Source organism: Penaeus chinensis, chromosome 39 (genome assembly GCF_019202785.1).
Source record: "Penaeus chinensis breed Huanghai No. 1 chromosome 39, ASM1920278v2, whole genome shotgun sequence".
NCBI classification, from domain to species: Eukaryota; Metazoa; Arthropoda; class Malacostraca; order Decapoda; family Penaeidae; genus Penaeus; species Penaeus chinensis.
This window is the reverse complement of record NC_061857.1, coordinates 29305357-29329150: the sequence shown is the minus strand read 5'-3', so window position 1 is coordinate 29329150 and position 23794 is coordinate 29305357.

Below are 23794 nucleotides of genomic sequence, written 5' to 3'. Positions count from 1 at the left end.
TTACCTCAGACTCTCAATAACAGGTCTTTATGATGTGCCTAATTTTTCAAATTTCAATTTAATTTAATAAGTAATAACTTTTAGGCCACTATTATACACTAGTAAAGCCAAATCAAACCTATTTATCCCAACCTAACCTGATTTAACCGAACTCTACGTAACCGGTTCCCTATTTTAGAGTACGTTTGCGGCGACTATCTAGGATAAAAGTTTCCTAATTAGGTACTTAATCGATAGTTATCAATATAGTTCAGTTTCGTAAATCCTGTTATACCGAAAATTGACCATTATTTCATCCAACAGGTATTTCTGTGCCCCTTACCTGCAAGTGCTCAGCACCTTGAGGTATATGGCCATTGGTAATCACCAGATGACAGTTCCAATCTGCTACAACGTTTCACAGTGTTCTGTAAGCAGATGTAGCAGTCGTGTGACACGAGTCATTGCCAGGATGAGCCATAACATCATCAAGATGCCTGGAACAAATGAAACACTCAGCGTGATGGGGGATTTCATGGCAATTGCTGGAATGCCTGCTGTTGTTGGCTGCATTGCTTGCACCCACATAACCCTCAAAAGGCCACCGGAAATCTTCTGAAACAGGAAAGGAGTATTTTCCCTAAATATGCAGGCAGTTTGTGGGCCATAACTACAGTTATGGCCCACAAACTGCCTAGTGTTGCTCGATGGCCAGGTAGCGCTCTCGACAGCCATATTTTCGCTAACAGCCGCCTGAGTGTAGAAATGAAGGATGGAATCCATCGAGGTCACCTGCCAACACCACTAGCAATCCTCAATCCGTCAACAGCAACACTGCAACAGTTCACACACTACCACCAGAAATTACATCGAACGGACTTTCGGTGTCTTCAAGAGATTTGATTGTTTGGGCAAGAAAATGCAAACAAGCCTGGAAAACACAGAAGTTAGTCTCGTCGCTGCAGCCATGCTCCACAACCTCGCTGCCAGACAGAGGATGCCACTTCCCGATGATGTGCCATTCCAGCCAGAAGCAGAAGCCCCTGACGACCCCAATCCTCTCCCTGGTAACCATGCCGGTGCCCCTGTTAATGCACAGGGCAGTGTAGAACGTCGCCAGCTTATTCAAGATTACTTTTGAGCCTTGTATTTCTCATGTATTTTCTGAAGGTACAAAAGATCTCATTGAGTTTTATTGAAGATTACCCCGAAAACCAAATAGGTGTTTATCAACGAATACTATTATCACATTGTCAAAATGAAGAAAATTAGGAAAAAATACTATACATTAAGGAAGACTCTGCCGTTAACTGGATCTATTTATACAATGTATTACTGGAATACAATATTTTACAAGCCTTAATATATGTTGCTAAGGTTACTATTCAAAAATATAAACAAAAATGAAATACACATAAACCTCACTTCATTTATTTTCGTTTTCCAGTTTTGTTTGAGAAATTCATATTCTGTTCCAATGTTAACCTATAAGTCATATTCAACTTCCTTGACTTTTAAGTCCATTTCTAAAACGTCGTTCTGTATTTGTTTATTCTTTAAGTCAATTTCTAACCACTTCATTTCCATTTCCTTAATTTTCATATTTATTTTATGTTCCTTTGACTCATGATATGACGCTTCTTGAACACGGAACTTTGTTCCTCGTTTACTTTCCCTCCTGAGCAGCGAAGATTATTTAGAAGAGGACCGCAGTGGTGTGGCGGTAGGTTCTGATGAACAAACCGCTGGCGGTGTTTGTGATTCTGGCGCTGAAGAGGCACTGGGCTCTGACGCTAATTCTGAGGACGTGGGACTCGAGCTGTGATGCAGAGGAAAAGGACGTCAAAGCTGAGCAGGACTCCGGTGGTATTGGTGAGGATGGCCGGGACTCTGGTGGCGTTGCAGGCAGTGATACCCCTGCCATCCTCCTCCTCCTCCAGGTCTATTGCCACAACGGACGTTGGTATTCCAGAGTCATCAACATCAGCTAATGTTGCTGTTACGCCACTGTTTGCCTCAACTATTGAAGCGAAACCATGAAATGAATAAAGGCAGAGTTACTCTTCCATGTAAATAGTATACAGATACATATACATGTATATGTACATATACATATATGTATATGTACACGTGAGTTTGTGTATGTGTGTATGTTACATACATGTATATACATAAACATACATATAAATACACACACATATATATACATATACATATATACATATGCCTACATACATACACATATATGAATACACACACACACACACACACACACACATATATATATATATATATATATATATATATATATATATATATGTACATATATATATCCATATACACATTTATCTATACACATAAACACACACACACACACACACACACACACACACACACACACACACTCATATATATATATATATATATATATACATATACACATATTTAGCTACAAACACATGTACAGTTGCGGAATTATATTTCAGTACCCTTGCTGAGTTCCACTTTTGTACATCTGGCAGCCATTTCGATGTAAACAGAGTAAATAACATTGTTATGAATGAAGCGAAAATCCTAGGTTGTTTATAACAAAGGCTGTGATTGGTAGAATAAAAGAGACCAACAACTATCTAACTTTGGAAACTACGTAAGCCATTTCATGTAGTATCAGTTGTCATTGACTTTGGGATATTTTTCAAATGCGATTTCCTGGAAGTGTTTGTTTATCGACATGGCAAAACCTATGGAGGAGAGGCGGCGTTTCCCCCTTCTTTCAACACAGCAAATAACAGTTATAGCTACATAATTCTTGAACATGCTCCATGCTTTAAAAATCCATGTATTGCAGCTGTATCATATAAAATTCCTCAAATTCGCTGATTCCTTTCTAAATGGTTTACGTAGTGCACCATCTAGCAGCGGCTAATCGAACTAATGCAGTGACAGTTTCTTTTTCGCCTGATCTAAACACTAGAACACGGATTCAATTAAAAAAAGCTGCATTACATTTTTCATTCCAGAACATTGGCTCAACGCAAAACCGCAGAAGGGCTGCAATGAATATGTAGATCTTTTCACTGTGTGTGTGTGTGTGCATGTGCGTGTGTGTGCGTGTGTGAATGTTGATAGAAGTCAATAATTAGTAATGAGTAGCAAAACAGTATGTAAAATTCCTTTCGATTATTCTGAATGCTCTTTATCTTGTGCTAAAATCTGACCATAATTTTCGCTATTCGCGTTTCTCTGCGTCGCCTTCGATCAGCTGAGCGAGAAAATGCACGGTCGCTTGTTTCACCTCGAACAACTACCGGGTGGTTCCAAGGAGGGCGAAAAGCAAGTCTAAAAACTATGATAGCTGATATCTTGAAAGAAAATTCTTGTTCATTATGATGCAAAAGGAATTTAATCTCGCTCTCTACATTTATCTGACACGTATACATTTTATATTTCCCTTGTATTTGTCAGTGCATGTCAGAGCTTAGATACATAATCTGAATATGATTACGGCAGAAATACTAATTTCCCGTTGTGTGAAATGTCATCTAAACGCTTGTTTGTTCACCCAGGTCTTGAGTATTTTGAAGAGGAACCATCTAGAAAATGAAATCACGAAATCGTATACGTGATACTCTTTAACGATTCTTCAACAATTTTTTAATTTCGCGATTAATCGTAATATATGTTAAACAAGAAAGAAAAAATGTCCGATGGTATTTGACGTCATCTACCGTCTGCCAAGGTGCCAAGCTGATATTTTTTTTTTCAAGATGGACGCAAGGCAATCTGAAATTATAAACTGAGGCCGCGTTAGTGAAGTACCCAGGGAGTATCTCCCGCTCGATGGTATACAGGTGACTAAGGTGGGAAGAAAGTAGGTGGGATTCACCAAAGACGCGATCAAAGAGAGGTCGAGCAAGCGCCATCGCCAACATCGCCTCCGTTCGCCCAGCGTGTGTGGGGAGCGCGGGGAAGCCCCATCGCTGGATGAGAGATAACAGGTGTAAATATCATTATCCCTTTTCAGTTTGCTCATTGTCTTAGTTCAGATTTTCATAAAGATATATGTTTATACATGATTGTGCCCTACACGTCATATTTTATGTTCTGAATATCTATCATTATTTACTTCTCCGATGTGACAAATGGTATCTGAATGCAACGGAGTGGCCACGTGACCCATAATAAGTGGGGTGAATTTTCATGCATGGTGTTGGTGAACTCGCCGAAAATGATTCAGTTGAGACAAATATTTTGAAATTATTAGGAGAAATATTCCTCCCATCAGCACGTTGTTATCCTTTGGCCCTTCCCAGACACAACCATATTCGTGCTTGATAACTGCCCAATACACGCATCAGGGCCATTACAAAGTGGTTAGGTGACCAAACCACATGGAAGTCCTTCCGCGGCCAAGCAGGACATGTGACTCAAACCCGATGAAAAATGCTTGGGCGAATGTTGTCAATGTTTGCGGAACGGCTAATGAAAGAACCTCCCAATGGCTTATAGACCATGACATAAGGGAATGGAAGGGGTTCAAAATGTGCATCGTATCTCGGTAACCGGGACCTCACGCAAGCACGTCAACTCTGTCCCGGGGATTAGACAAGGTTCTGCATAACGATACATTTTTCATATTAGAAGTATGACTGCTCCTAGTATTGGCCTTTCCTTTCTACAACTATTACCGTTTTTCTTTTCACAAATAAACCAATAGTAAAAATATCTGCAAAATCTATAAGCACCCTACCAATTATTCGATTTACTGAATTCCCCGGCAAAAAAGGGAGAAAGAAAAAAATATATACTAATTTATGTATATGTATATATTTACATATATATTTTTTTTCTTCTGCCAACTGTGTTATATTTCAAAATGTTCAAAATGTGTATTACCCATTAAACCAATGATTTTAAATATAACAGCCGTCCATTTATTCATTGTAGCCCTACTACGGTTTTCCGTTCAGTGTTCTAAAGTGATAGCATAGCATATTTTCTGTCATTGAAGCAGTGTTTGGATCTGACGAAGAGAAAACAATTCATTTTATCCATTCAAAAACATAGGAAGATAATAAATGAAAACTGCTATGTGCATTGACAAACAGGAGGAAATAAAGATATAATAAATGACACACACACACACACACACACACACACACATATATATATATATATATATATATATATATATATATATATATATATATGTATATAAACATATATACCGCGAGATGACCTTCACATTTCACCAGAATGAATAAGATTTTTTTCAATATATTAGATATCGTAAAGCACATGTATTGGGAGTAGACCTGTTATATCCACCCTCCTTGGAACCATCCAGCGAGTAGTTGGGGGGGGGGGGGGTTTGGTTTGCGAAGTTCTAGCTTCGCCCGGGCCTTCTAGATATGGCCCGGCCTGTGTCAGCTTTTTTACGGCTGTCTCATTGAGTTGTCTGACACTCGGTGCTTACCGTGGCGGCGGGATTGCCAGCAAGCGCTCCTGCCGCCATGGTGTAAGCATTTCGCATAGCCTCTTTACCAGCACGGCGGCTGTTGTGGGCGGTCCATGTCTCAGGAATTGTGTATGGTTACAATTTTCTAGGTAGTGGACTAGTGTGGCGTTCGGCTCGCCGCAGTGCTTGCAGCACCATTCATCGCGTTCGATTGTTGGGATAATCTGCCATGCACAGTGGTAACCTAGGCGCATTCTGTGAAGAATGACTTCGGTACCTCTGTTGCTTACTTCAGAGAGTGCCAGTGGTTCAGAGCCTGTGGCGTCTGAGTACCAGCTGGCCGAGGGGGAGGTTCTCGTTTCCTCTCTGTGGAGCTGCCGTAGGAAGGTACGACCGACCAAGGCACACTTCTCCATAAGTAATTTTCGGCTCGGTTTTATCGTCATGGGATTTGGGGGCATACCCCTGCCAGCGGCGGCTAGTCTGTCAGCAAGCTCGTTCCCTCTGATGCCGATGTGGCTTGGGACCCAATTGATGATAATTCTTCTACCCTGAGCAAGAATTCTCTGTGCCATTGTGAGAATCGTGGTCAGTAGGTAGATGTTGTCTGTGGGTGAGCTGTGCTGAAGACAGTCAATGGCTGCCCTGGAGTCTGTGTGTATGACCACGTGTCCTTCCCTTAGGGACGCGTGGCCTAGGGCTCCCATGATTGCAACTGCCTCTGCCTGTAGCGAGGAGGCGTTGTCTGTTACCCTCATGGATCGCGTGGCATCCCTAGCTGCAAAGCCGGCGCCTGCAGTGTGGCTCAAGGGATCGACCGATCCATCCGTGTAGTATGTTCTACTACCCGGAGGAGTGATGGCTGCAATGACCCTGTGGGCTTCTGCCTTTAGGCTAGGCATGGGGTATAGGCTCTTTTTCATTGACAGGTTCATTATGTTGAACTCTATCAGGCTCAGTGCCCACGGCGGGGCTTCGGCAAAGTCGGGGTGGGGGGAGTCCATGCCCTTAGCAAGAAGCTGTTCTTTGAGCTGATGGCGTATCAACACCCTGGCTGTATGAGACAGCCAGGAGTTGTTTGCAACGAGCTCGTTGTCTTGTTCGAGGCATCTGACTAATTTTTGTCTTAGGCTTGTGTTCCTGGGAGCCTGGATGACCTTTGACAGAAATTGTGTTGCCGTTAGATCGATTCGTGAGTCCAGGGGGAGAAGGTTTGCCTCCATCAGGAGGTTGAGGACCTTCGTCCACCTCGGGGCACCCAGAATGATCCTGGCAGCTTCATTTTGGACTGTTTCTAATTTGTCTGTGTGCTTTTTCTTTGCAGCAATTAGAGCGACTGAGGCATAGTCCACAATGGGCCGGACAGCATGTACATAGAATGATCTTAGTACTTTGTGTCTGGCCCCTATGCGTCTCCCAGTCATTGCTCTCATGACAGACAGTCTTGCTTTGGTTCGGTCAACCAGGTACTGGACCTCCTTATGGAAGGAGAGGGTCCGGTCTATCCTTACCCCAAGGTATAGGTAGTCCTTGACCCATTCTAATTCCACTCCCTGGATTTTCAGTCTTGTGCCTCGAACTCTCTGTCTCAAAGCCATGGCTTTGGATTTGGCAGCAGAGATCTTTAGTCCCGTCCTACAACACTCCTCTGACACGAGGTCCAGACAACGCTGGGCTTTATTCTGGCTGCGTGGTCCAGTGGAGGTGATAGCGAGATCGTCTGCATACGAGATGATCTGGCACCCCACTGGGAGGTTTATGTTGAGGATGCAGGACATTAAAGTGTTGAATAGGGCTGGACTGAGAACCCCACCCTGTGGCGTTCCATTTTCGAGCGGCATGTGCTGCGATAGGTGACCCTGGAATTTGACATTGGCAGTCCTGTTCCTGAAGTAGTCACCTATCCAAGCCAAGAGCTTTCCTCTGATTCCCTTCTGGATCAGGCTTTCCTGAATGGCAAGCGGACTTGCCAGTTCAAAAGCCTTCTCCAGGTCAAGGAATACCACCACAGCTGGGCCCTTGCTGATTGTGCTTAAGAGCGTGGCTAAGCTGTGTGCTGTGCCCATGCCCCTTGTGAACCCGTGAAGGTGTTCGTGCGGGGGTCCCGTTTTCCATTGAAGCCGGTTTAGTACCATCCTCTCAGCCGTCTTGGCCAGGCAGCTGAGCAGAGAGATGGGGCGGTACTTCCCCGGCTCCTTTGGTTTTGGGACGGGAACTATGGTAGCCCTCTTCCAACTCTGGGGTAGAGTGGAAGTTTCCCAGGACTTGTTGATGAGTTGCAAGAGTGCACGCTCACCTGCTAGTCCTAGGTGGGAGATAATGGGGTACGAGATCCCATCAGAGCCCGGGGCTGTGTTGGAACTGGTTTTATAGGCTTTCCTTAGTTCCCTCAGAGAAAAGATAACGTCTGAGTTATCGGGTTCGGCTGCCCTTTCTCTGATCTGAGCGTGTCTGTCTGGCTGTAGACGCTCTTGTCTTGCCCTCAGCTCGGCTGGCAGACTGTTGCTGCTCGTTCTCGCAGAGAACTCGTGCGCCAGTCTGTTAGCCTCTGCTTGGGGGTCGTGATGGGTGCACCTCGGGGCTGAGCGGCTGGTAGCTCGCTTGACCCGTTGCCACAGCTCTGAAAGGGTGGTTTGGTGGTCGAAGGACTCACACCATTCCAGCCACTTTTCCTGCCTGACTCTGTTGGCAGTTTCCTTGGCATCCGTGACAGCTTCCCTTAGGAGGGATAGGTTGTCAGGGGTTCTTTGCCTTCGGAATAGTTTTCGGCACATGTTCACCCTGTGGTTGACCTCCCTGATCTCGTCATTGAAGTACCAGGCGTCTTTGTGACTTCTGGACCCAGGCCGAGTTTTGGGTATGGTCTGTGAGGCTGCTTCATTAATGGCGTTTAGCAGGCTGGCTTCGAGCACTTCCACATTTTCGCTTTGTGGGGGATTGTTGCATCTCAGACAGAGGGCCAAGGCGTTTTGAAACGCCTGCCAGTTGGCCTTGTCTGTTTTCCATCTTGGATTTGGTCTTAGGATTTCGGCTGGGCCAGCATCCATGAGGGTAGTTATAGTGCCGTAATGGTCACTTGTGACGGTCTCATCGACACACCAGCCAATCCTCCCCACCAGAGTCGCAGTGGCCAGGGTGAGGTCTAGGACCCCTCCTCTGACATGCGTTGGCTCTTGGGTGTTGAGGAGAGCGATCTCAGGGAATGTCTCTAGCACGTCAGCTATGTGATAGCCGGCCGCATCCGGTGCCCGGCAGGGAGCCAGGATGGGGTGGTGTGCATTGAAGTCTCCCCCTATGATCACTCGGTCGTGTGCAGCAGAAGCACAGACCTGGCTGATGTCTAAGCTTTTACAGCGTGGCCGGCTGTACACATTGTACAGTTTGAGGGGCCCCCCGGCCAGGTGAACCTCGACGGCAAGGGATTCAACATCGTCTCCACAGTGCGATGCATCGGCTATTGCGGAGCAGGGGATTGTTGCTCTCACAAGGGTGATCAAGCCTCTCTTGCCAGGTGTTTGTGGCAGTGTGAAGGCATGGTACCCTGAGAAGCGAACAGTGTCCACTGTTAATGTCTCCTGGAGCATGACAATGTCAATGTTCCTTGATCGCACTACTGCTTGGAGAAAAGCGTTCTTTGCAGAGAAGCTATTGATGTTCCACTGTAGGATGCTTAGATGGTGTGTCATGATGTTACTCAGTGATAGTTACATCAGAGACATCGTCGGAGTCTGACAACTCCATTGCGAGGTCCTCGCTGGTTGAGGGCTCCTCGTCTGTTGTCAGGCTATCCTTGGGTCCACTGGGGGGTGGAGAGCCTTTGGTAGCTCTGACTTTGGTTGGTTCGGCTTTTCTCTCAGGCTTTTTCTTGGCTGGCCTTGCTGGCCTTGCCTGGGCAAGGTCAGCGTGATCTGGCTCTGGCTGCACAGATTCAGCCTGTTTTGGCTCTGCCTGTGAAGGCATGGCCTGGTTTGGAGTGGGGAGGGGAGTCTCGTCCTGGGGTGAGGGTGAGGCTGGTTTTTCTCTAGCCAGCTTTCTTCCCTTCAGGGCTGCGACAGTCTGGGTCATTGCCGTCATGGCGACCGAAACTGCCTTCTCGGCCTCCTCACTCGACCTCCCCAGGGCTGTTGCTACTGCTGTGACAACAGCAGTTAACAGGAGAGTCATATCGTCCTCGTCAAAGAGGAGATGATCATCTGTTGGGGAGGTTTTTGTGGTGCTCTTAGAAACTTTTTTCTTTAGTTTCTTTTTCTGCACCTTTGGCATTGTCGGAAACTCCTTTTTGTTGGAGACATCCGGTGTCGGCTGGGGGGCGGCTTCCTTCCTCTTAGGAGGTCGGGGGGCCTTTTCGCTTTTGTTCCTTCCCCAGACATGGGTGCCCGGTGGGGCAGGAACAAAGTCTGATCGGTTTTGAGCAACCTCTTGTCGCCTGAGGGCCGCCTTTTTCCTGACAGAGCAAGTCAGGCTCCAGGCATGATGCTTCTTGGCACAGTTGGGACATTTGGCTGTTGTGTCCCTCTTTTCCTCTTTGTATGCCTTGAGGCATACCTCTGTGTTGTGTGCCTTGCTACAGACACCACATTTAGGCTTGGCTGTACAGTTAGCCTTGTGGTGACCGTATTTCTGGCACTTGAAACACCGAAGTGGTTCTGGCACATACGTTCGAAGGTTGTAGGTGCCCCAGTTACCCAGATCAAGGGTAGTGGTTGGGGCACCTTTCATGGTCACCAGGACTTGCCTGGTTGGGGTCTTCCCCTTCGACATTCGGGAAGCCTGCACGACCTGTGGGTGTGAAGCGATCAGCTCCACATCGTACGAGACTGAGAAGCCAAGTAGCACCATCTTGGCTCTCTTTTCCTCGGGACTTAGTGGGGAAAGACTCACTTTTCTCCCATCAGTTAGCTCCTTCGTTTCCCGGAGGAAATTTAAGGTAGCTTGATCTTTGGGCATTATGATCATGCCCTGATCTCGGGCGACCCGGATCGACAACCGGATTTTCCGTTGCAACTCCAATGCCCTGACCAATTGGTAGGCATTGTCGAAGCCTTCGGGTTTAGCTGGCACTTTGAACTGGGTGAAGCGTTTAGGGGGTCCCGACTCTTCATCAGAGTCGGTATCCGGCCTCGGACGCTTCGGCCCGCCCTTTCGGCTTTCGGGCTTGTTTGAGGAGGCAGGAGCTGATGCGGCTGGTTCAGCCTGCTCTCCCCTCTCAGTCGGGGAGGCCGTCTGTGAACTCAGGGGCCTCCCTGGCTTAGCTGCTGGCCTGGAGAGGCCAGCTCGCGAGTCAAGATCTTTGACTATTCGGTGGACAGACCCATTGGCTTCGGTCTTGTCCACCTTAGCAGCAGGGGTGACAGTGTCATCCTGTGCTTGGGGCTTTCTTTTGCCACCGGAAGGCGCATATGCCTTCATGGTGACTACCGTGGTCTGGGCCTTGCGCGGTTCGTCAACTGTAAGTTCAGTCTGTGGGGGGTGTTTGATTGTTTTTTCCATGAATTGGTAAGTGCTTCATCCTCTCACGCCCCCACCCACCACGGAGTCCAACAAGGGGAAGCTGAGTGTCAGAACCAGTGTCTAACAGCAACAGGAGTGATGAGAGGATATACGCAGCCAATAGCCATTGTGACGGCACTCACGGACCATTGTGAGTGCCAATGGCGGCATGACTGCTTGACCCTAGCCTCCCGGGGGAGACCAGCCGATTGACCGTGACCGGGCCGGGATCAGGCCGCCTGTCTTGCTGGAATAGAGGACCAAAGAGGCGTGTTGCTAGCCGCAGGGCGTACTCGTTCACGGCATCGCTCAACCTCCAGGACTCCCGTCTCCACAGCGCACAAGGCTGCCACGCACGGCAATCGCGTGGGTAGGTGTAAACCCCTGGGGAGAGACCAGAGGGGATGCCCTTCCACCTACGAGACATCATTGTTTGGAGCCCTTTTGCTCAGCCCTCTGAGGCAGCCACCCAAAGGTTGCTTCACCGCAGTGAGGGAAGAGGAGTCTTGCACTTTTACCAGGCAGTTCCTTTCATCCCTCTGAAGCAACCACCCAAAGGTTGTTTCACCTCAGTGAGGAAGGAAAGGACCTGTGTCTTTTCAAAGTAGTTCCCCCTTCCCTCTAAAACAGCCACCCAAAGGCTGTTTCACCTCAGTGAGGGAAGGGAGGTTTTGCGTTCTTGTCAGGCACTTCCTTTCGTTCCCCTGAAGCAACCACCCAAAGGTTGTTTCACCTCAGTGAGGAAGGAAAGGACCTGTGTCTTTTCGAAGTAGTTCACCCTTCCCTCTAAAACAGCCACCCAAAGGCTGTTTCACCTCAGTGAGGGAAGGGAGGTTTTGCGTTCTTGCCAGGCAGTTCCTTACATTCCTCTGAAGCAACCACCCAAAGGTTGTTTCACCTCAGTGAGGAAGGAAAGGACCTGTGTCTTTTCAAAGTGTTTCCCCCTTCCCTCTGAAGCAGCCATCCAAAGGCTGTTTCACCTCAGTGAGGGAAGGGGGGTTTTGTCCTTTTTGTCAGCTGGTTCCTTTCATCCCTCTGAAGCAACCATCCAAAGGTTGTTTCACCTCAGTGAGGGGGGGGCGGTACTCGAAAACCATTCCGGACGTCTAGACGGGAGCGGTCGCCTGTGTGAAGGGCAGGGCCACAAACCGACCGAGAAGCGAGGCGGCACGGGGAATGGTTACCCCGGCGGCCCCCGGCCGGCTGCGTGGCGCGAGCCCGCGACCTTTGCCGTGCCCGCCCGAGTAGTTGAAACAAGCAAACGTGTATTTTCTTACTCGGCTGTTCCAATGTGGATGCGACTCCTCAGAGAAACGCCACGACGTATATATATATATATATATATATATATATATATATATATATATATAATATATATACATATAAATATATATGTATATACATATGCACACACACTCACACACACACACACACACACACATATATATATATATATATATATGCATATATATATTTGCATATACATATATATACATATATGAATATATATATAAATGTACATTTATATGTGTGTGCGCGCGTGTGTGAATATCTGTGTATATATAAATATATAGATAGATAGATCAGCAGTGATAGGCTTCGCTCCACCGCCGTGCCCAAGGGAGAGCAGGCGAGAGGATTCCGTCTTCGTCGAGTCAAAGCGACACCGATGCCAATACAGACTTCGCCGACTCGGCATTTCCAAACCAGGTGATACATGAATATTTCCTTTGAATGGTGATGCACTGCAAGCAAGGATTGCAGCAGAAAGTGTTTTTCAATTATCATGCGTGGATAGTTGATATAAACTAGACTGTAATTTCATCAGAAGGAGTACTGATGACTTCTGCAACAGCAGTGACGCTTGCAACTAACAGGAGCAGGAGCCCAGGGGGTCCGGGTCGCTGGAACGATCCGGTTTTATGCCTCTCCTCTGATCCCTGCACATTCCTTTACATGCAACCAGACCAGTGGCAGGCAGCCCGTGGTGGGTGTAGCAAGAGGGCGTGAGGCTTCCAGGCCTCCCTTCTTCTGCCTTCCCCCACTCCTTCGTCCCCTGTCCTCCTTCCCTCTCTCCCATTCCTTGGTCCCCTGTCCTCCTCCTCCTTCCTTCTACCCCTTCCCTTTCTCTCCATCTTTCTTACTTCTCACTCCTCCCTCCTCTGTTTTTCTCACTCTCTCCTCCCTCCTCTGTTTTTCTCACTCTCTCCTCCCTCCTCTCGGTTTCTCTCACTCTCTCCTCCCTCCTCTCTGTTTCTCTCACTCTCTCCTCCCTCCTCTCGGTTTCTCTCACTCTCTCCTCCCTCCTCTCGGTTTCTCTCACTCTCTCCTCCCTCCTCTCGGTTTCTCTCACTCTCTCCTCCCTCCTCTCGGTTTCTCTCACTCTCTCCTCCCTCCTCTCTGTTTCTCTCACTCTCTCCTCCCTCCTACAAAGCTTTAAAAGCTTATTTTTGTGATATCAATTCCCAGTTGTTGATAGTGACCCTGGTCTTCCAAGAGCACTTCCAGGATTCCACGCCTTCACCGGCTGTGGCTTTACAGCAGGCGAGGCGTGACTAAAGCACCGAGCCATGACGAAACTGACTGAATTGGAAATTTGTCTTTGATACATCAGTTAGTTACATTGGTTTACCTTAAGTTATTCATTCAGAACAGATTGTTATAAAAGCTGAAAATGATGTCAGTAGAAACTCGTAGACTGTGATTAGACCCTCAGGTTATTCCTTTCAGGAAAGGCAAAGTCAAACCGCTGCAGATCCTTGAGAAAAGTGAATCCGGCAAGGTCATCAATGCCTCCATCAACATGGGGAACCGAAGTGATGACGTAGATGCTGAGACCCTCTCAGAGTTTGTGTGTCGCATGTAAGCCCAAAAAGTACCTGGGTCCTTCCCAAAATATTGCAAAAGATTTCATCAGATTACCTCACAAGCTGATTTAGATCGCCCCTGAGTGTATTAATGTTGATTACTGTCGGGGGTGCCCACCACTGAACATTACTGGCAAAGATGACTTTAAGCCTCCTCAATTCCTGGTGGTTTTGGAAGGTTACCTAACAAAGCTCGTGTAGATCATCTCTCGGGCACCATTTTAATTGCTCTCTTGGCCACACCCACCACGGGATACCTGCCAGTGGTCTGGTTGCATGTAAGAAATGTGCATGGGATAGTAGGGTATAGAAATTAGTTACTGTTCCAGCTACAAGGACACCCCTGGGCTCCGTGTCTAAGCAGGTGCGTTCATGGCAATCAGCGCATGAATCAAAAGTGTTAAAAAGCCGTTCCTTCATGACCAAGGAAAAGAGGGGATGATTCCCTGCCCCTTTCACAAAGCCTGAGCGAGCGAGAGAGAAAGACACACGGTTGGGTAGATAGATGGATAGAGAGCGAGAAGGAAAGAGAGAGAGAGGCTGGATGTTGATGGCACAAATAGAAGTTCTCTTCGTATCCATTGAGGCCTCACAGCATTATCGCCTTAGCTGATCAATGGCAGCAATACAATATGGTTATTATTCTCGTTGTTTTTGTTAGTTATTATTCTCGTTGTCTTTGTTATTGTTATTATTGTTGTTGTCAAGATTATTAGTACTGTTGTTGTTATTGCCAGCATCATTATTACCCCCCCCCCCCCTTTCATTGATATTATGAGAACTATGATAAAAGTAACGAAAATTGTTATCACTATTAACGTCGCTAACCTAACCAGGATTTCCATAATAACCATTTTAGTCATTTTCATTATTCTTACTGCCATTACAATTTCCATTGCTTTCATTATAAGCATCTTCATTACTATTACGATTATTAATAATCAACAGCACCATCATCATCATGATTAATTATCAGCATCAACGTTTTTATTCACTATATTCTTATTGTTACAGTCATTAGCATCATCATCGCTATTGCGGTTATCCTTATCATCGCATCAGAATCCTTAGTATTACCTTGTCATAGTAAATGCCATTAGTGCTGCTCCTGCAGTGCGTCAGCAGATCCACCAAGATCACTGGCATGGGGTTTTGCTCAACAAATTCTTTAATTATAGAGGTAGTCGGCAGGATGGAGGCTCACAGAAAACAAAATAAGACACAATATTTATCAAGAGAAAGTTGAACTAAACGGTAGCTAAAACTGAGACCAAAGACTAGAAACTAAACGAAACTCTACAGCAAATAAAACACTGATAAAAACTAAAAAGTGAACTATATTTAATACTAAAATTATAGTTAATAAAATACAAGTACAATATAAGATCATGAAGCTCTAACTGAACCAACTGCAAATAAAACAGGTGAAAGACTTAAAAGTAAAACGGAACTTATCGTGAGGAAAAATAAAATAAAATGTAATTAGAAAAACATGTAGGAACCTTAAAAGTGAAAGTGAACCTAAATGAGCCAAACCAAACTGAATATAATCAATAAAACACGGGAGGAGACTGAAGACTGAAGCAGATCTTTAACGAAATAAAAGAACATGGGAGAGAACACAAGACTACGACAAATGAAATAAAAGAACATAAAACTACGACGGTCCAGCAAAAGAAAGTTAAAAAAAACAAGAGAGAAAGCAAAGGACATTTCACTAATCATAAGCGAATCCTTACGTCCTTTGGCTTTAAACAAACGCTGCTTAACCTTACGATATTCAAATAAAAATAATGAAATAAAAGCAGAAAAGTGGTTCGGAATCACATAAACGGCAAAACGAAACGAAAATAGAAAACGGGAGCATATAAAGTGTAAAACAAAATGGCAAATAAGAACTATCCAACAAAACAAAAGACAGGATTAGATTACCTTTGTTTAAAATGGCAGCCACTAAAACATTTCAAAACAAAAGAAAAACTATCCTTAAAACAATATATCAAATAAGCTTGAAATCTCGGGGACGCTACCAATTTTGGGGGGAGCCTCCTAACCCTGAGCACCACTTTAAATCACGTATTTATGACTGGCTTAACGATTACACAGTAACAAGTGTTATGGACATTTTGAAAGTGGTCACTGATTACTACAACGCCGGGGTCTGTCCAAAGAAAACCTTCACAACGCTCCTACGGGGGTCGGTGGCCCTTCACTATTAAGGGAACAAAAGCGAGTTCAGGAGCTTTTTGATATCTGCAAGCAGGGCAATACCAGTGACAACCTAATTCAGTTTATTAACGATAACAAAAATCTACGAGAATTAAAAATTCATTTCAGTAATGAACACTTTGAACAGTTCCTACAAAGCATTGACAATAACACCTCAGTGACTGAGATAAATAAATAAATAAAATAAACGACTCGTTACAAAAGGAAGTGAGGTCACCGAGTGTTCCCTTTTGCAAGTAACAATCGGTGATCTCACTCCCTTTATATGGAACATTTGATAACCTCTCTCCCTTTGCAAGAAACAATTGGTGACCTCACCCCCTTTTGCAAGTAACAGTCGGTGACCTCAATCCCTCTCAAGAAGCAATAGGTGACCTCATTCCCTCTCAAGAAGCAATAGTTGACCTCACTCCCTTTTGTAAGTAACAATCGATGAGGTCACCGATTGTTACAAGCAAAAGGAAGTGAGGTCACAGATTGTTTGTTGCAAAGAGACCGAGGTCACCGATTGTTCCTTGCAAAAGGGAATAAGGGAGTGCAAGTAACAATCGGTCGCCTCAATCCCTATTGCAAGGAACAATCGGTGACCACACTCCTTTTGCAAGGAAAAACGGGGACCGCATATATGTAATATCTCGTCGTCTGACACGAGGAGGCTTAAAACAATGCTGAATCCCCCCCCCCCCATATCCAAGAGGCTTACGAATATTACCATATCTGGAAACTGCCGCACTCGAGGTGGCAACACACTCCAGTCGGAGCCACGGCGTGGCGTCGTTTTGCCCTGTGTATTTCCTACAGAGACTGGGAGAGACTACCTTCCATTGCCAGGCGCTCTCTTGCATCTCCCTTCATACTGCAACATGGCCTTCGGCCGCCTTCCCCTCGCCGAAGCCGAGGCCACGAGCGTTTTATCCCGCGAGTGAGGAGGATTCTCGGAAACAGTGTTGCCACGGGCGGATCCTATATAACATTAGTTTGTTGTTTAATAAATGTGTATTTCATTTGCATTTTCTGAAACCACTCTCTCTCCTAGAATAAGCAACCACGAGATGGAATTGAATTACTGTGATGTTTACATTTAAGAGTATTTATTGCTTCACAGAACGTTCCCAAAGAAAGGTTAAGCGAACGCCGTCGCCAAATCGCCTCCATTCGCCCTCAGTCTGCGGAGAGGCGCGGGAGCTCCAAGGCTGGATCAGTGTACGTATCTTAAACCTTTGTTCAATATGTTCATAGGTTAATTTAGTTAAAATTTGGATAGATCTATATGTTTATACATGGCAGTGCCCCGTACGCCATATTTGATGTTCTAAATATCTATATATCCATTGAAGGCCTACTACGATTTTGCGTTCAGATAATGTTCTGTAATGAAGAAAATGATGTAGCATGTTTTCTGTTTACTCTGTGTGTTTAGTCACGAAAAGAAAAAGAACTAGTCACTTCATTAGTTCGGTTAGACAGTACTAGATGGCTACGAGAAGCATTTACAAATATATAAGCGATTTTGCAAAGATTTGATTCGATTTAGCTGCCATATGTAGATGTTTCATGGCGATTTCCGTTGCCCATAAAAATAATTTCCGAATAGTTATTTTTTATAATTATTTATCATATTCCTCATTATCTTGCGATGCATCTGCTTTGTTGGTTTCTCAAACCCATATGCGTTTTTACTTATTTTTTCCTTATCGTTTCCATTACCCGTTCCTAACTACTAACGACGCGACTGCGTGTTTCCTGCAGCGCCTCCAGACGGCGAATGACCCCGCCCCTGTTCCCCCAAGGGCTTGCTGGGCCTTCGCTCTTCCTCTGTCAGTCCGCGCGTTCACCTGAGCCTCTCCGCACGGCGCGCCTTGCACAGGCCCAAAAGGGTCAGAGTGAACGGTTTCGCGAAACGCCTCTCGACTGATAACGGTAAACACACATGCCACCATGGCCGATGTGCTAGGCGTGTTGCGGGAGTTGCTGTCCTTTTAGATGAATTAGACGATCCCAATTTAGACGCAGCTTTAATAGTTGCTTTAGAAAATGATCTAGGGGGAGCAGAGGCAGCTGCACAGAGGCGACATAGGGTCCGGAATCCAGTCAGAGTTGGTGCTTACGCAGAGAACATTGTGCCCCTTAACAGCGAGGAGGAATTCCAGTCTCCCTTCAGAATGCGTCGACCAACTTTAATGGTAAGAGGCGGTACATCATGTACTTTAGTATTAATACTTTATTTTAACATTGCCCTATATGAAGTGAAGCAACAGGAACTGTACGTTTGTGAAGCATGGAGCTATTTTTTCCAGTGGTAATGCCCAGTGCATATGACTACAGATATAATAGAATATATTTTAGTAAAAGGTAATTTTAGTATGTATGGGGAGATCTGAAAGATTAATTATAATCAGCTTGTTTTACAAAATTTATATTGTGGAGGATTGCATTATACTCATGGAGTCATGCCATATTTGTAATTTTAGTTTGTTTTATACATAGATGGCTCCACAATCACTTGATTACCAAAGAGTTGTAAGCTCAACCTATTACACCGGTTTATCCTTTTCTTTGATTTGCCGATTTTTTTTTTTTTTTTAAATTTCCATTAGTATTACTATTTTGAAAACTGATTATGTCAATTTGAATCCTCCATGTATTCACAGCAACAAAGTTTGTTGGTCTTTGTTGGAGTAATTCTGTGCATAACAAGAATGTTGGAAATATGAAAAGCAATTATTCTGTGCATAACAATAATGTTGCAGTTATGAAAAGCAATTACTTCTACAGTTTTTTACAGTCATTTCAGGGTTAATGTTACCGAGAGCGACTCGCGGAGGTAGAGCAAAATGGACATTGCCATCTTGTAGAGCATAAAAAATAGAGTAGGAATCAATATAACTAAATCTGCAGCTGCCTCATATTTACTGGTAAATAACAAAAATAGGTTCACTCTCGCACAGGCAGAGTCCATAATGTCTCGTTTTCTATAGCTCAATATTATACATTTTTTATACGCCCGTTCTCTATAACGATCGCGTTTTCTGTTGACCATGACGCTCGCGTTTTCTGTTGAAAGAACATTTACATACATTTCGATTACTGAATTATTTTCATTTATCTATTATTTGGTTCGTCATTAAGTTTCCTTTCGTTTTTTTACAAATATATATCGTTGGTTGCTTTCCACAAATTATTTTTTGGCGTATTTTCATTATCATTTTGAATATTCTGTTTAACTATTTAACGACAGTGCCTTAATTGCACCCCCCCCCCCCCCCCAGCTAGGAACAATGCACACTGTCAATCACTTTTGTTGTCAGTGTGACATGGGGTACGTTAAAATTTATATTTAAGTACTTATTATTTGTATTATATTGCATTTATCATCGTACATATTGAACATGTTCATTATATTTAGACATTTTTTATGCTAGGTACGGCCAATTTTGGCAAAATTACGGCGGCCGACCTCTTGCTCGATTTTTGCCGATCACATAAATTAATTCAAGATACCATTAACTGTCCGAAATGCGACAATCCGTGTCGTCTAGACAAGAACATTTATTATTTTCGGTGCGACAGGTCTAGGAAAGTAAATAATAGAAAAGTTAGATGCAATTTCAAAAAATCACTTTTTAAGAACACCTGGTTTGATAACAGTAAGCTCGATTTTGAAACTAATTTAAAATTTGTTAATTTGTATGTAAGAGAGACCTTTTCTTACGAATCTGCACGGAGCGATTTTCAGTTTCCAAACAAGACTATTTGTGATTGGGCAAGCTTCTGTCGGGAAGTTTTAATATCTTGGTGTTTGAATAATGAGTCAGACCAGATAGGAGGGTCAGGGGAAATTGTAGAAATTGATGAGAGTAAATTTGGTAAAAGGAAATATAACGTTGGTCGACTCATTGAAGGTCAGTGGGTTTTTGGAGGAGTATGCCGCAAAAGTAGGATTTTTTTTTCGTACCTGTGCAGACGCGTGACTCTCCTATTTTGCTTAAAGTAATTAAAGAGCGTATCCACCCAGGGACAACGGTCATTAGTGATTGTTGGAAGGCATATAACTGCTTAGAAAAAGAGGGCTATCAACATTTAACTGTGAATCATTCATATCATTTTGTTGACCCTGACACTAAAGCGCACACAAATACAATTGAGCGGAAATGGAGGGAGGCCAAAGCCAAAGTGCCATGCTTCGGCAGGAGGAAGTACCACTTCGTCGGGTATCTGGCGAGGGCTATATTCATGATGGCATACCCAGAACAAAACAAAAGGTTTCACCAGTTCCTCCTCGCCGCAGCTCACCTGTACCCCCCACACTGACGGTACGTCGCTAATATTTTTTTTTTATAACGAAGTTGATGTCTCTCTGCACGAAGTGCTAAAGAGGGAAAAAATAAAGTGCGAAAATATTTGCGAACATTACATTCATGGTTATAGTACAAATAACGAAAACATAGATATTTTTCATCAATGGAAAAAAATGCGCGCTCATAAAAAATAAGGCAGTTACAGGACAGGAAAAATACAAGGTCAAGCCAGCATTTTTAAAGTCCACATCGTCTTTACCTCGCAAGGACAAAACAAAATAGGACGCGTAACTCATTATTGGATGTATCAAGTAGGCCATGTATTACTACGCGCTTGTGAAAATTATTTGGTAATTAACAGTGTTTCTTTTTCCGTATTCATGTATTTCATTATTTATTATATTTTTTATTATACTTCCTTTACGTGCTTTGGTAATTATTTACACTATTTTGCACAATAACCATGTGCGCATGCGCCTTTTTCCACCGGGAGATTTGACACTTCGTCAGTCGCCATTGGTTCCGAAACACCGGTGAGGAGTGTCACATTTTAAGTGTGTTGCGTCAATTCTGGGTCATTTTTAAAGCCGTATAGTGGATATATAGAACAAATAGATAAAAAGTGATTACAAACAAAGGAACTCGGACCATAGGCGGAAGCGAAGAAAAGTTCGATCTTTCGCAATATAAAGGTATGTGGTTTTACCCTGGGCGGTTCCGAGGGCGGAGCACCTAGGCTAGGGAATATATAGATCGTATTTTCTTAAAGCCACGGGGGTCCATGGGGCGTAGCCCCCTGGCTAGGTGCATATAGTACTACGGGCGCATATAATTAGGCTAGGCTAGGTTAGGTTAGGTTAGGCTAGGTTAGGTTTGTATATTACTAGGGGGTCCAGGGGGCTACGCCCCCTGGCTAGGCGCATATAATACCACGGGGTTCCAGGGGGCAGAGCCCCCTGACTAGGGAATATATACATCGTAGTGTATGAAAGCCACAGGGTTAGGGTTAGGTTGGTTTATTGGTTAGGACGCATTTTACGATTACCACAGGGGATCTGGATAATGTGAAATCCCGTAATTTTTTTTTACCGAGCATTGGGTTTTATTCCCGTAGTTTTTTTCTCGAAAGTTGGCGCGTCAATCCGTAGACTCCCAAAGATGGCGGGGGGCGTCCGTAGAGTTTCACTGGCCGATTTCCTTCGTTTTTTGTGCTTTTCGGGACAGAAATTTGGCTCGGGTTTTCGAAAAATCGACTTTTTAACGTTTTTGCAGGTTCCTATTGACATCCAGTGCCATCCATTATTCCCCCCCTTCAACCCCCGGTTCCCCACGCATCCCCCAAGATCGTTGGGTAGAGGAAACAAACAAAAAATCTGATTTTGGAACTTAGTCTCTGAGAGGGAGCGTCGCTCTCGGTAACATTTACCCATTTCAGTACTTACCAATAACTTTTTTTTCATATTTCTGGTGCCTGATTGGAATGTATGCCTTTGTAAAGTCTTCATTAGTTTCAACAGCTACTTTGCACTTCTCTGATAGTTATTGTTTTCTATAGTGTTTAGCAGTATAATATACATTTTGAGAAAGTCATAAGGAAAGTGGCTAATTTCTCATGGATTTAACTGGTTAATTTGGAGATGCCAAATAATGCTGAATTCACCATGTATACAACTGTTTACTGTTTTTCACTTGTTCTCATGTATACTTTTCTTTATCAACAGGATTTGTGTCAGATTCTTAGACCCTATTTATCAAAAAAGATCCTGTCTGAAGAGAAGAAGATCCTTGCTTTTGGGGAATCAGGAGTCATTCAGAGGTGTTGGTGATATATTCAACTAAAGTAAATCATCACTACACAAAGTATTTATGGAGGTAGCTTGTGCACTGAAGATGGTTATGAAACATATACTTGTATGGCCTGCATGAGATCAAATAAATGAAATAGCAGAAACTTTCTTTAGAAAAACTGGATTTCCTGGCGTTGTTGGTGCTATAGATGGCACTCATATACAAATTCCAGGTACCAAAGAAAATATAGAGGCCTATGTAAACAGGAAAATGTTTACAAGTATTCAGTTGCAAGCTGTTTGTGATTCTAATTTAAGATTTCTTGACATATATTCAGGATGGGCAGGGTCTGTATATGATACAAGGGTGTATATTTCACCACTTTTTTTTTTTTTTTTTTTTTACTTCATGTTCTATTTGGGGGTAAATTAAATTAAATGTATTTACCAAAAATAATAAAAGGTATTTATTTAAAATATTTGAAACTTCTGTTTACACTATATCACAATCTGAACTTATCCTGATGTTTAAGCACCTGAGCATGTAGTGTACTTCCAAAAGCTAAAGGAAAATCATTTGTTATAACTGCCATTACAAAATTAACAAGTAAACATTTCCATTTCAAGGCATGAAGTAGATGAAATGATAAACCTTAAAGACTACAGTACGAAACAAATATTAACAGAACTGAGCTATAGCAATAAGAAGTTGAATGCAACTTGCTGCAAGTACTGGTCATGCTGGTTACTTAAAGATGGCCTAAACCTTTCTAACACAGCATTTCTCTAGTGCTGAGATGACATGTTCTCTCCTCTGTGACATCTTTTGTTCTTCTGAACGCCTCCGTTTATGAGATCTTGGTGGTGGAAGGGATGATGCAGATGGAGCTGGAGAGAGAGGTCTTGAACTGGTAGACTGTGATTGTGATGGTGATGGCACTGGAAGTTCCACAACTTCAGATGGTCCAGCACAAGTCGAAGGTTGACCTGGTGATGAAAGTTTCATTAACATTGTAAGCACAATGTAATTTTTTATTTCAATTTACTTTTAGTCTCTCATATAATATATACTACTAATTAATTCATCATTACATTCTGTGTCACTGCCTCGTCCACTTAACTTTGCATTATCTTTAATTATTTTGTATCTGAAAAAAATTAAAACAGTTGTAAGCAAATGATAACAATCTAAATAGAAATCTGAAGCAATTATAAAACATTTATCAGAACCAACTAACTGGGTTTTGTAAGACACGTATTAAACAAAACAAAACAAAACAAAACAAGTCCATAAGATAAAGGAAGTATGGAATACTTTATACAATATATATAAGGTAACCAAAAACGGTCCAATAAAATCTGAACAAAATGTCCATTCAGGTAAAGATACAAACCTGTTTTTTAGTCCGCGCATCTTTTTGTCACAAATTTCCTCAGTGACAGGATGTCTAGCATCTTGCAGCACTGAAGCAATATCTTCCCATATTTTGTATTTCCTCTCTGTACTGCTGAAAAAAACTATGTTTATGTTCACTGTATGTTGACCATATAATGGCAGAACCTGCAATTAATATGCCAACATTTACACTTATTATGATTTTTTTCCAAATTTATTTCTTAATTAAATGCTTATCACTTTTGGTATGCACAGTCAAAATATGATACATATATCCTGCATCCACCAAA